Below are 11,452 nucleotides of genomic sequence, written 5' to 3' on the forward strand. Positions count from 1 at the left end.
CTAAGGCAGATATGCAACTACTTTATCAATATAGGATGCAAGCATCTGTGTGATGCTGTAGAAGCCCATTACTAACAGGTATTATGAGGTTGGGTGGTCTGAAACATGAATGGCTGAGGAAATGTGAAGAAATCTTCCTGTTAATACTTAAAAATAAGACTTTTAAAGTTAAAGCTGATTGCTAAAATAGTAGAGACCCAATCATATGCAACAGTATGGCATAGACGTTAAAACAATCAGAAGCAAAACCTGTTGTTGTTGTAACAGAAAGAATGGAGCTTATACTGATTTTATCATTGCTTTAAATGGACATATCAGTTAGAGACTCAGCAGGAAAGAAGACATCATCAAGTCAGGGAAATTGGAGGTAGGCTTCTTTGGGGTTAGAAGAGTCAGAAGAGCTGAAACCATGGTATCAACCCTAGGTGGAAAGACAAGGAAAGCCCCAGTGCTGAAATCTGTTGATACACACACATACAGTTTATTTCTTTCCTAAATTCACCGTTGGCTGAATCTGACTTCAGCTAGAAGGCAAAGGGATATACGCAGGTCATCGCAAAGAGACCAGGATCAAACCGGTGAGGCAGAAAAACAGAAGGGTAGATGAGAAAATGGAACCAATTTTTGTGACAATTAAAATAAACTGAAGTAGACCAATGAAGGAATTTAATGATACCATAGTTAACAACTAGATTCTATATCAAAATAAGTAAATCAAAAACTAGACATCAGAAAACAGGCAAATGATATACCCAAAGGATACTTTATTCTACCACAAGACAACTTGCTCAACCATGTTCATTACTGCTCTATTCGTAATAGATAGAAATTGGAAACAACGAACTGTTATGCACACGCACACCCCAGCTCAATCGGGAGAGCATGAGACTCTTAATTTCAAGGGCCTGGGTCCGTGCCCCACATTGGGCACCACTTGTTATCTGAAACCCACAAGACTCTGTTTAATGGGTATCAAGGATTTATTAAGATATAAAATGGGGGGAAATACACTCATGGGTATAGAACCAAAATAAACAACTGCCCTTGTCCTCCATTCTGCCCGGGAATGAATGGATCTAGTCGTCTGGTCTCCGATCATCCCAAGAGAGCAAGAGTACACCCCTGCCTCAGATTTTAAGCAGTTACATAACCTACCAAGAGGCCATGATCTAATACTATTACTAGAAAGGTATTGGTGGAATGAATACACTCAACAATGAATACAACAACCTATATGTCCCTTCACAGAAGAATGGATAAAGAAAATATGTTATATTTATGCAATGGAGTTTTAATCAGCCATTTAAAAAGAAATGACATAATTTGCAGGCAAATGGATAGAACTAGGGAAAATATCATACTGAGTGAGATATCCCAGACCCAGAAAGATAAATATATTCACTTATATGTGGATATTAGCTCTTAAGTCAATGATAAACAAGCTACAAGTCATGGAACCACAGAGGGTAGGTATAGAGTAAGGGAATGGAAGGAACAAATACACAGCCACTCTCGTGTAGGGTGAACTTTAAAATGAAAATGTAATAGACATGGATATCAAGTAGAGTAGGACCTAGAATGAGAGTGAAGATGGCAGGAGTTGAAACATGTGATCACACAGCCAAAGTCAATTAGCAGAAGGCTGTCACTGACTCATTCTGTCATTTTATGACAGAACATGTGGAATTTAAAGCACCTAAAGACACACATGACACAATTGGAAGAACCATGTTATAGTCCTGCAAATCCCTACTTCCAGGTTGGATTATCAGTAATGTTTTTACCCTTAAACACTGGACAGAATAGTAACTCAGAGAAATCCACCACCCTAGAGAAGTATTCTATTCATCAAAATTTATTGTAAAGGATCAGAAAATCACAAGAGATGACAAGAGAAGAAAGAAAGTGATCAATGATCCACACCTAGAAGGCAGCATGCTCCAGCAGCTTAAATTTGAGATGTCTATGGTTAACCATACAGTTAAAGCTATTCATTTTTTTCAAAAGCACAAAAAGAAAAAAAAAATCAGACCATATGTGAAATGGGATAAACTATTTAAAATGAGCAATACCAAGAATTATTGCTATAAACATTGTGTTTAATCACACAACTAATGACATATTGTTAATAAAATATTACCAACACACATTGCAGCATAATAAAATGGTCCTGACAATGCCAAATGGGCCTATTTTCTGGATATGAACAGATGGGAAAAATATTTTTCAAAAAGAACTCTATCATTAAACATTTTAATTAAAATTTTATTACATTAATTTATTTATTTACTTAATTATTCTCTTATTGTATGTATGTGTATGTGTACAGACATGTCAACATATATATGCATAGAGGCTGGAGAACTTGCAGAAATTGATTCTCTTTCTACCATGCAAGTCCTGAAAACCAAACTCAGATCATTAAGCTTGGCAGCAAGGGCTTTACCACTAAGCCATCTCACTGACCCCATGTTTTACTATAAGAGGAAAAATAATTCTGCATGTGTGTGTGTGTGTGTGTGTGTGTGTGTGTGTGTGTGTGTGTGTGTGTGTGCATATTTGTGTGTGTGTGTGTGTGTGTGTGTGTGTGTGTGTATGTGTGTGTACTATATTCATAGGAAAAGAACACTGAAATCATATATCTCTTACTCAAGGATCAATAGGTGAACAATGATGGTAGTATTTACTACGCTTGACATTTAAGGATCCTAATAGATGAGGATGCTTTCATGATGCAGGGTGATATGATAAATGCTCCATCATTAACCTTATTGCTACTGTTGTTTAGCACCTTTCTTAGGGGTTTTGTCATTGTAGCTATAAAATGAAATCATCACTACTTTAAGACAATAGTATTTTGTATCATAAAGAAAATACTACAACTGCCAGATCAATAAGTAGAAGAATTCTTCAAGGAGAATTGGTTAGCCCTTGACACACAGAAATTCCTAATATTCACCTAAATGGCAACAGTTTCAGATAATGAATGTTGATTTCCAACAGCAAAATTATTTCTACAAAAATAAACATTCTAAGAAATATGATCTAAAGTAAACTCCATGTGGATAAAATTTGAAATTTTTCATCATCAAAGTAAGGGCAACTGAAGTTCATAAAAGCTGCTTTTAAACAGACATTTTCAACAACAAAAGAGTAAGATTATCACATAAGTAAAATTTTTTTTTTTTCGAGACAGGGTTTCTCTGTGTAGCTTTATGCATTTCCTGGAACTCACTCTGTAGCCCAGGCTGGCCTTGAACTCACAGAGATCCACCTGGCTCTGCCTCCCGAGTGCTGGGATTAAAGGCGTGTGCCACCACCGCCCAGCCTTAAAATTTTTATATAATACTTAAATTTAGCATCATTAAAAAATATCTAAAGCTTTGTGCAAGGTCATATGAAAAAAATAAACAAGCAAAAATATAAGAAAAGAGGAAAATTAAGAAATAAATAGACCTTTACAATTACAAAACACGAAAGCAATAAAGTAAAAAGATTTTTGTCCAGGTAAAAATAAAGATAAAATGGAATGGGTTCAAACAGTGTAAAAATATATTCCAATACAGACAGAAGTCTTCTATGTGGTAGGATAGACATCTAAATTGAAAGGGAAAGTTGGATTATTTAAATAACTGTGTTAAAAGTGTATGCATAATTATTTGATTCCTCAAATTAAGTTCCAAATGAAGCATGCATTACATGTGAATAATGTGTGAATTAGTAAATGAAAAATTATTAACAATATGTCAACAAATGATAATAAAATTACTACTTGAATTTCAAGTGGGAGGGTCTTCTGAAATACAGTTCAATTTCAGAAGCTTACTCATAAAACTGAGGCAGAAGGATCCATACTAAGTACTAGCCTCAGCTCCAAACACTGTCTCAAAGGAGATAAAAATAATACCTAGAAGGTATCAGAAGAAAAGTTGATAAATGATGTTTAAATATTTTGCACATTCTCAAATACTGCTCAAAAGAGCTAACTTATGAATACATACCCATCCTGTAGACCAGCACTATATAGAGATAATCTAATCACTTACTGATAGGGGACAGACAAGATGAGTAGGTCTACCTTCACTCTAAAATCTGTTTGGCCTTAAAAGGAGAGACAAAAAATTTTCTTTGAAGACAGGGAATGATTTCCAAGAAAGGAAACAAGTCACCTTTATAAGAATGTAGTGACACACAGAATTGTAGTTGTAGATTATATATGTATAAAATATTGTTTGGTAAATACGTAAGAGACAGAAATCATTGGTTGTTTTTAGTAGTAAGAACTGCTTTGTTGAGGTTAGAGGCAAATTGCAAGGTTTGTTTTTTGTTTTGTTTTGTTTTGTTTTGTTTTATTCTTTTCTCATATATTACACCCCAACCACAGTTTTTGCTCCCTCCTCTCCTCCCAGTCCTTCTCTTTCCCCTTTTCCCTTCTCTCCCAGATCCACTCCTCCTCCCTTTCCTTGCAGAAAAGGGCAGGCTTCCAAAAGTTATCAACCAAACATGGCATATCAAGATGCAGTAAGATTAAGCACATCTTCTCATATAAAGGCTGGACTAGGCAACCTAGTAGAAGGGAAAGGATCCCAAAAGCCAGCAGAAGAGCCAAAGTCACTTCCGTTCCCACTGTTCAGTGTCCCTTAAGAATACCAAGCTACACAACCGTAACATATACGCAGAGGACCTAGGTCTGACTCATGCACTCTGTGATTGCCACTTCAGCCTCTGTGAGCCCCTATAAGCCTTGGTTAGTTGATTCTGTGGGCTGTTTTTTGTGGTGTCCTTTACCCCTCTATAATCCTTCCATGCCCTGAGCTCTGCCTAATGTTTAGCTGTGGATCTCTGCATCTGCTCCCATTAGTTGCTGGATGGAGCCTCTCTGATGATAATTATGCCAGGCTCCAGACCAGAAATATAGCAGAGTATCATTATGAATCATTTTGTTGAGTTTTTCTTTCTTTCTTTCTTATTTTGCCAGTTGTGTTTGGTTCTATCCTAGGTCTCTAGGCTACTCAGCCTCTGGTTTCTGGACCTTCATGAAGTGTCAGGGTGAAAGACCCTACCCCTTCAGGCTTACACCCCCAAGTCCCAGGAAATGAGAAACTAAAAATCTAGTTCCAAGGGCAAGCTGACTCAATCATTATTCAACTACCCCTGTAAAATTGTAACAATGTAAAAAGATTTCTGTTAAGAAATGTGCTCAGCTGTGACTGGGATAGTTGCTAGTGTTCCAGGAAGGACCACTGTGACCTTTGTGTAAACTCCACTCCCGCCCTGATACCCCTCTTGAGGTTTCAGGAAGAATGTATATGCGGACGTGACTGTACTCACTCTGTGATCAGACCATGATCTTGTGAAATGAAATTGTATGGGAATTGTAATCTTATGGCTTTTGTGGGTTTTTCCTTTAAAAGCACCCATGTGACTACAGTAAGATGCGACTCTTGCACTTTGAAGCAAAGTTTGCCTGACTGTACAGCCGCATTAATAAACACCTCTTGCTGTTGCATCAACTGGATCGGAGTCTGGGTTCTTGGGGCGCCCCCTTGAGAAGGTAGTACCCTGGGTCTGGGGTCTATCAAGGGGTAGGTTCCTTCTCATGGTATGAATCTCAAGTTGAACCAGCCATTGATTGTTCACTCCCACAATTTCTGTGCCACCTTTACCTCAGCACATCTTGTATGCAGGACAAATTGTGGGTCGGAGGCTTTGTGACTGGCTTGGTGTCCCAATCCCTCCTTTGGAAGCCTTGCCTGGTTACAGAAAATGGTTGGTTCAGTCTCTGCATCCCCCATTACTAGAAGTCTTTGCTAGGGTCACCCTCATAGGTTCCTGGAAGTTTCCATTGTACTTGGTTCCTACTTTGCCCTGAAATGCCCGCAAATCTAGTTGTCTCTATCCATCTCCCCTACCTGACCCTCCTGTTCCCATCACCATCTCTTTGATTTAATACCATGTATGTCTTTCTTTTCCAGACAGTAAATATGTACAATTTAAATTAATAAAAATTAACAAAGTGGGTGAGAGTAAGTCTCAATCCAAGACCTATTCTAAAGCATCAATGTAAACATCTCAAGTATACTGTGTATAGCTTTCCAGCCCCTAAGAGTACTGTGATCCTGTTTCTTCACTCTACAAATGAGTGCTAGATGTTGCTTTAAAATTCTCATTTGCTTCTACAACTTAACAGCATCTGAAAATTTGATTATTTCTGTTATTGAAAAAAATTAATTTAAGATTTTTTTATTTTCTCTGAATTAAAAATTGAAAGACACAGTGAGAAAGTAATACATTTAATTAACTATATTACACTTCCCATGAATATAAAGAATGAGATCTTCAGAGTTTCAGGGTTTTTACAGGAACTGAGGTACGAATGTGAACCAAGTATCCCCATCAGAGACACCTGCGAACTTCAGCCAGTATGGATTTGTATGTGTTGGCAAAGCCAGGTAACAAATGAACCCTATTCTCACAGAATGTCTGGCCTGAGTTCCTGTGATTAAATCTTGACTTTGATGAATCTCAGACCTTTGGAAAGAGAATAAGGAGTCGGAAGACAATAAGGTGATAAGAAATTATAGAGTCAGCTCTGCCCAAGTTGAAACAAAAGCAGAAACCCAAGTAAGTGCAAAGACATAAACAGGAGAATACCTAAGAAATGGCAGCCCAAGTTCAGATGAACACTTGTTTTCATGAAAGTTCAATACATAGACAAGTCTAATACTTTATTATTTGTATTTGGTCTGTTGGACAATTTCACTGATTGTTTGGAACAACACATATAATCTAAGTCTTTCCTTTGTAAAACAACTTAAGTGGTGATCCAACATGCTGCCCTTACTTCAAGGTAATAAAAAATTATGTATCTTGCTTCTTTATAGTCCATAGATTTCTTGCAGAGAAGGGGTGTTTTATCCACATTTACATTATCAACTCACACTGACAACACTGAGTGAAGTCAATAGTCAGTGCTCTGTTAAAAGAAGAGGCCAAAAACATGAATGCATTTTCAAAAGGGTAGGTTGTAAGCACTGAGAATGTTACTAATTTGATTTTACTAATGTAATTCTAGGCAAAACTTCAAATTATATGGCATGAAATTATTAAGATAAAGTGATTTTATTAGGTATACCTTATTAAGAAATATTTTAAAGGTTTATCAAGGGGATCTTGTGGTAACTTAAAAAGTTAAAGCTGAAATTTGGTGCATTCAAATCTAGACACTGCATACAGCTCCTGATATCTGTGTATAATTAGTGTTAGCCACCCACCTCCCACCAAATGCACAAAATCCACAGATGATCACATCCCTCATACAAATGGTGCAGTGTCTGCCTGGAACCAATGCTTACTCTCCCATGGCTTTAGGTCATTTCTACAATACCTAAGAGAAAGTAAATGCTCTGTAAATTGTTTTTATTCTTATTTCAGGAAACATTATAAGCCTGAAAAATGTACCTATACCCAGTCCAGACACAAACTTCCTCCTGTGTTTCAATCTAAATGTGGTTGAACCCAAGGTTACAGACTAGCAAATATCCTTCTAATTATTGCCAATAGCTTGCCTGAGGACTGGGGAGTTTTCTACAGGCAAAGTTAATAAGTTATAGAAGACTCAAGTATTAAGTAAAGAAAGACATTTTGTGATAAATTAGTGGGAAAACATTTCAACAAGTATCTAATAAGAATGTTTCACAACACTAACAATTTGTATTTAATGAAAGTACTTATGAAATGATGATTATACAGAATTATATCCATTTCAATCCCCTGGAACTGTAGGTTTGTAATTAAGCTCTACATATACTGATGCAAGATAACTCGAATTTTAAACTATTAATTATTATTTTTCCCAATCGGACAGAAAATGATGGTGCCGTGTCAAGTAAGGACAACATTCAAAAATGATTTTAAAAAAACACAAGTGAAATGAAGCAGTTTGCAGACTCTACCCTGGCATTGCCCAGGTTGGCAACAAAACAGAGCAGAGAGAATTCTTTAGATGTATCTTCATTAGGAAAAACATCAGAATATGTTTTTCAAAACCCTGCACATTAAGCAAAGCTTCTAGTAAACCTAGGAACATTTATTTAATCAAAACAGTTGAGTCTTTTGGACTGAAGAAGACAAGTTGTACATATACAAGCCATCACAGCACAATCACTGGCTGGCTACCACACTAAGGAACCAGATATGCCATTGAGCAGAAAGACACCAAATAAAAACTAAAGAAACATGTGAGAATTGTGTTTCACCAAATAAAAGATATTGGAAGTGGAAATTCATAAAGCAAAAACACTCAGAAACGCTGGAGCTGAAGCGGACCATCACAAAAAAATAGTTCCCTAGACGGACTCGTCATATTCTAGCAGAAAAAAGAAAAAACACAGTCTTTGGAAGGTAAATTAAGTGATTATCATCCAAAGGAACAAAATGAAATAAAGTTAAGAACAACGAAGAAGCTGCTTCTTCAGGAAAACACCAAATGGCAGATGACGCACGTACAGCGGAAAGGTCGGGGAAGATCTTGGACCCAGGATTAAGAGGCCATGGCAGCTTCAGCAGAAGATTCAGCAGCGGTCTTACAGGTCATGATCGAGGCCATGGCCGAGGCCACCACCGGGTTTATGAAGGTAGAGCTGAAGATAAGGAGTGGATCCCATCACCAAGTTGGGTGGCCTTGTCAAGGATATAAGTATCAAGTCCCTGGAGGAGATCTACCTATTCTCCCTTCCCATTAAAGAATCTGAGATTTTTCCCTGGAAGCATCCCTAAAGGATGAGGTTCTATAGATCATGCCAGTGCAGCAGCTCCGGCTGGCCAGCAGACCAGGTTCAAGGCTTCTGTCGCTATTGGGGACTACAATGGTCATATTGGTCTTGGTGTTAAGTGCTCCAAGGAGGTAGCCACTGCCATCCAAGGGGCCGTCATCTTGGCCAAACTTTCCATTGTCCCTGTGTGGAGAGGCTACTGGGAGAAAAAGATTGGTAAGCCCCACACTGTTCTGTGCAAAGTGACTGGCCGCTGTGGCTCTGTGTTGGGCGTCTCACCCCTGTCCTCCAGAGGCACTGGCATCGTCTCTGCTCCTGCGCCCAAGAAGCTACTGATGATGGCTGTTATCGATGACTGCTACACATCAGCCAGGGGCTGCACTGCCACCCTGAGCACCTTTGCCAAGGCTACCTTTGATGCCATCTCCAAGACCTACAGCTAACTGACCCCCGACCTCTGGAAAGAGACTGTGCCCACCAAGTCTCCATATCAGAAATGCACTGACCATCTTGTGAAAACCCACATCAGAGTCTCTGTTCAGAGGACCCAGGCTCCAGCTGTGGCCACTACATAAGGGTTTTTATACAAGAAAAATAAAGTGAATTAAGTCTATTAAAAAAAAAAGGAAGAACAGAGCCTCAGAGGCCATGGCCCATCAAAAAGCACAAGCATTCTGTCTAAATAGTAGGGGTTCTCAGAAAAGAAAATAGAAAAAAATTATTTGAAAATAGTCACTTAAAATGTCCAGAATTCAATGAAAATATTAATTTACATCTTCAAAGAGCACAGTGGTTTTATTTTTTTAAAAAAAATCACTAAAATTATGTAATTTTTATTTTATTTTATTCTTCTCTCATACATTACATCTTCACTACAGTTTCCCCTCCCTCCAATCCTCCCAGTCTCCCCCCACTTCTATCTGCTCTCCCCAAGATATACTCCTCCATTTCCCTTAAAAAAGAGAACAGTCTTCCCAGGGATATCTACCAAGCATGGCAATAATAAGTTACAATAAGACTGGGCACATACGCACAGATCAAGGCTGGACGAGGCAACCCAGAAGGAGGAAGAGGGCCCAGTCCCACTGTTAGGAGACCCACAAGAACACCCAGCTACAAAACCATATCTTGTATGCAGAGGACCTAGCTCAGACCCATACGGGGTCCATTACTGTCACTTCTCTCTGCATGACCCTCTATGAGCCCTGCTTAGCTGATTCTGTGGGCCACAGCACAGTGATTTTCAAGTGCGGGAAATAATGCGAAGAAACCCAAACCTGAAGTTCTTGTAACCAATGCTTTAGATTCACCAAGTGGAAATCCTGAAAGTACCGACAGAAGAGGGGCACAAAAGCTGTTGAAAGGTGACAAGTGACCCAAACAGGGGAGACTCCAAATGCATGCTGTCAGAGGGGTATCAGTAGGCACCATAAAGCTGAGCAGTTGGCAAGTATCTCATGCATGTCATCTAAGAACTCAGCAGCAGGCAGGAACTGATGCAGGAGGATGACATTTGAGACATCACTCTGGGCTTCTGTGGTGGTTTGGGTGAGAGTGTCCCCCATAGGCTCGGATGTTTGAAAATATGATTCCCCAGCTGCTGGTGCTGTTTGGATAAGCTTAGGAGGTGTGGATTTGCTGGAGGGAAAACATCGCTGGGGAGAGGCTCTGAGGCTTTAAAAGCCACTTGCCATTCCCAGCTTATACTCCCTGCTTTCTGCTTGAGGTTCAAGAAGTGAGCTCTCAGCTGTTCCTGCTACCATGCTTGCTGAGTGCTGGCAGGAGTCCCTGCCATCATGGTCTCTTAGCCTGTTGGAACCATAAGCAAACTCCTTCTGTAAGTTGACTTGGTTATGGTGTTTATCACAACAATCACCAAGTAGCTAACACAGCTTTGTATAAGTGCTCCCCAAATAAGCACAGACAGACCACCAATTGAGAGCTCTGCAATTCTATACCAGAGAAGTTATCTAATGAACCAAACACTTCTTTGTGAGAATACTATGGAATCTAGGAATCCAGTAGATAGATCTGAAAAATTCCACAGCTAAATTATTCTATGGTGAAAGGATGAAGTTAGTTTCTTCCATACAAAGCAGACAAAGGCATCTCCACTTGACGCTTCTATTAAGCCATGTCCTGGAGGTCCTTCGTAGGACAATTAAGTAAGAAAACAAATTCAAAAGCACCCAGATTCAAAAGGATGCCATAATCTCATGCATGGAATTTCCCGAAAAGTCATTATAGCTAAAATAGTTCAGAAAAATTATAGGAGGCAAGATTAATATGAAAAATTAATTACATCATGTATATATGAATGATACTCTGAAAATGAAATTAAAGAAAACCTCATTTATAATATGATCAAAATAATGAAATATTCAGGATTCTTTTTGTAAATTTGTATTAGATTTTTATACAACAGCACTTAAATAAATGGAAGACCTAAATAAATCAAAAGGTACCAAATCATCACTCTACTCTGGACTCATGTCCTCCTGGAAGTCTAGAGTTGAATGGGAGTCACACGTGTCTTACAACAGAAGGAATACATTTGAAAATGAGGGGTAGTAGGAGAAGCCATACTTCTTATTTCCAGCCACTGAAAGCTGCAGCAATCAAGACTGTAGTAATGTTCAGAGGATTAATGTGACTTCCAAGAGGATAGAATTAAGAGT

At 38.6% G+C, this 11,452-nt stretch overlaps 1 pseudogene; it reads left to right on the forward strand.

Annotated features, from left to right (window-relative positions):
- The first annotated feature begins 8,488 nt into the window (after positions 1 to 8,488).
- On the forward strand, positions 8,489 to 9,349 carry LOC128100974 (40S ribosomal protein S2-like; annotated as a pseudogene).
- Positions 9,350 to 11,452: the final 2,103 nt, after the last annotated feature.

The sequence above is a fragment of the Peromyscus californicus genome, unplaced genomic scaffold (genome assembly GCF_007827085.1).
Source record: "Peromyscus californicus insignis strain IS unplaced genomic scaffold, ASM782708v3 Scaffold_7__1_contigs__length_154581171, whole genome shotgun sequence".
In the NCBI taxonomy this organism is placed as follows: Eukaryota; Metazoa; Chordata; class Mammalia; order Rodentia; family Cricetidae; genus Peromyscus; species Peromyscus californicus.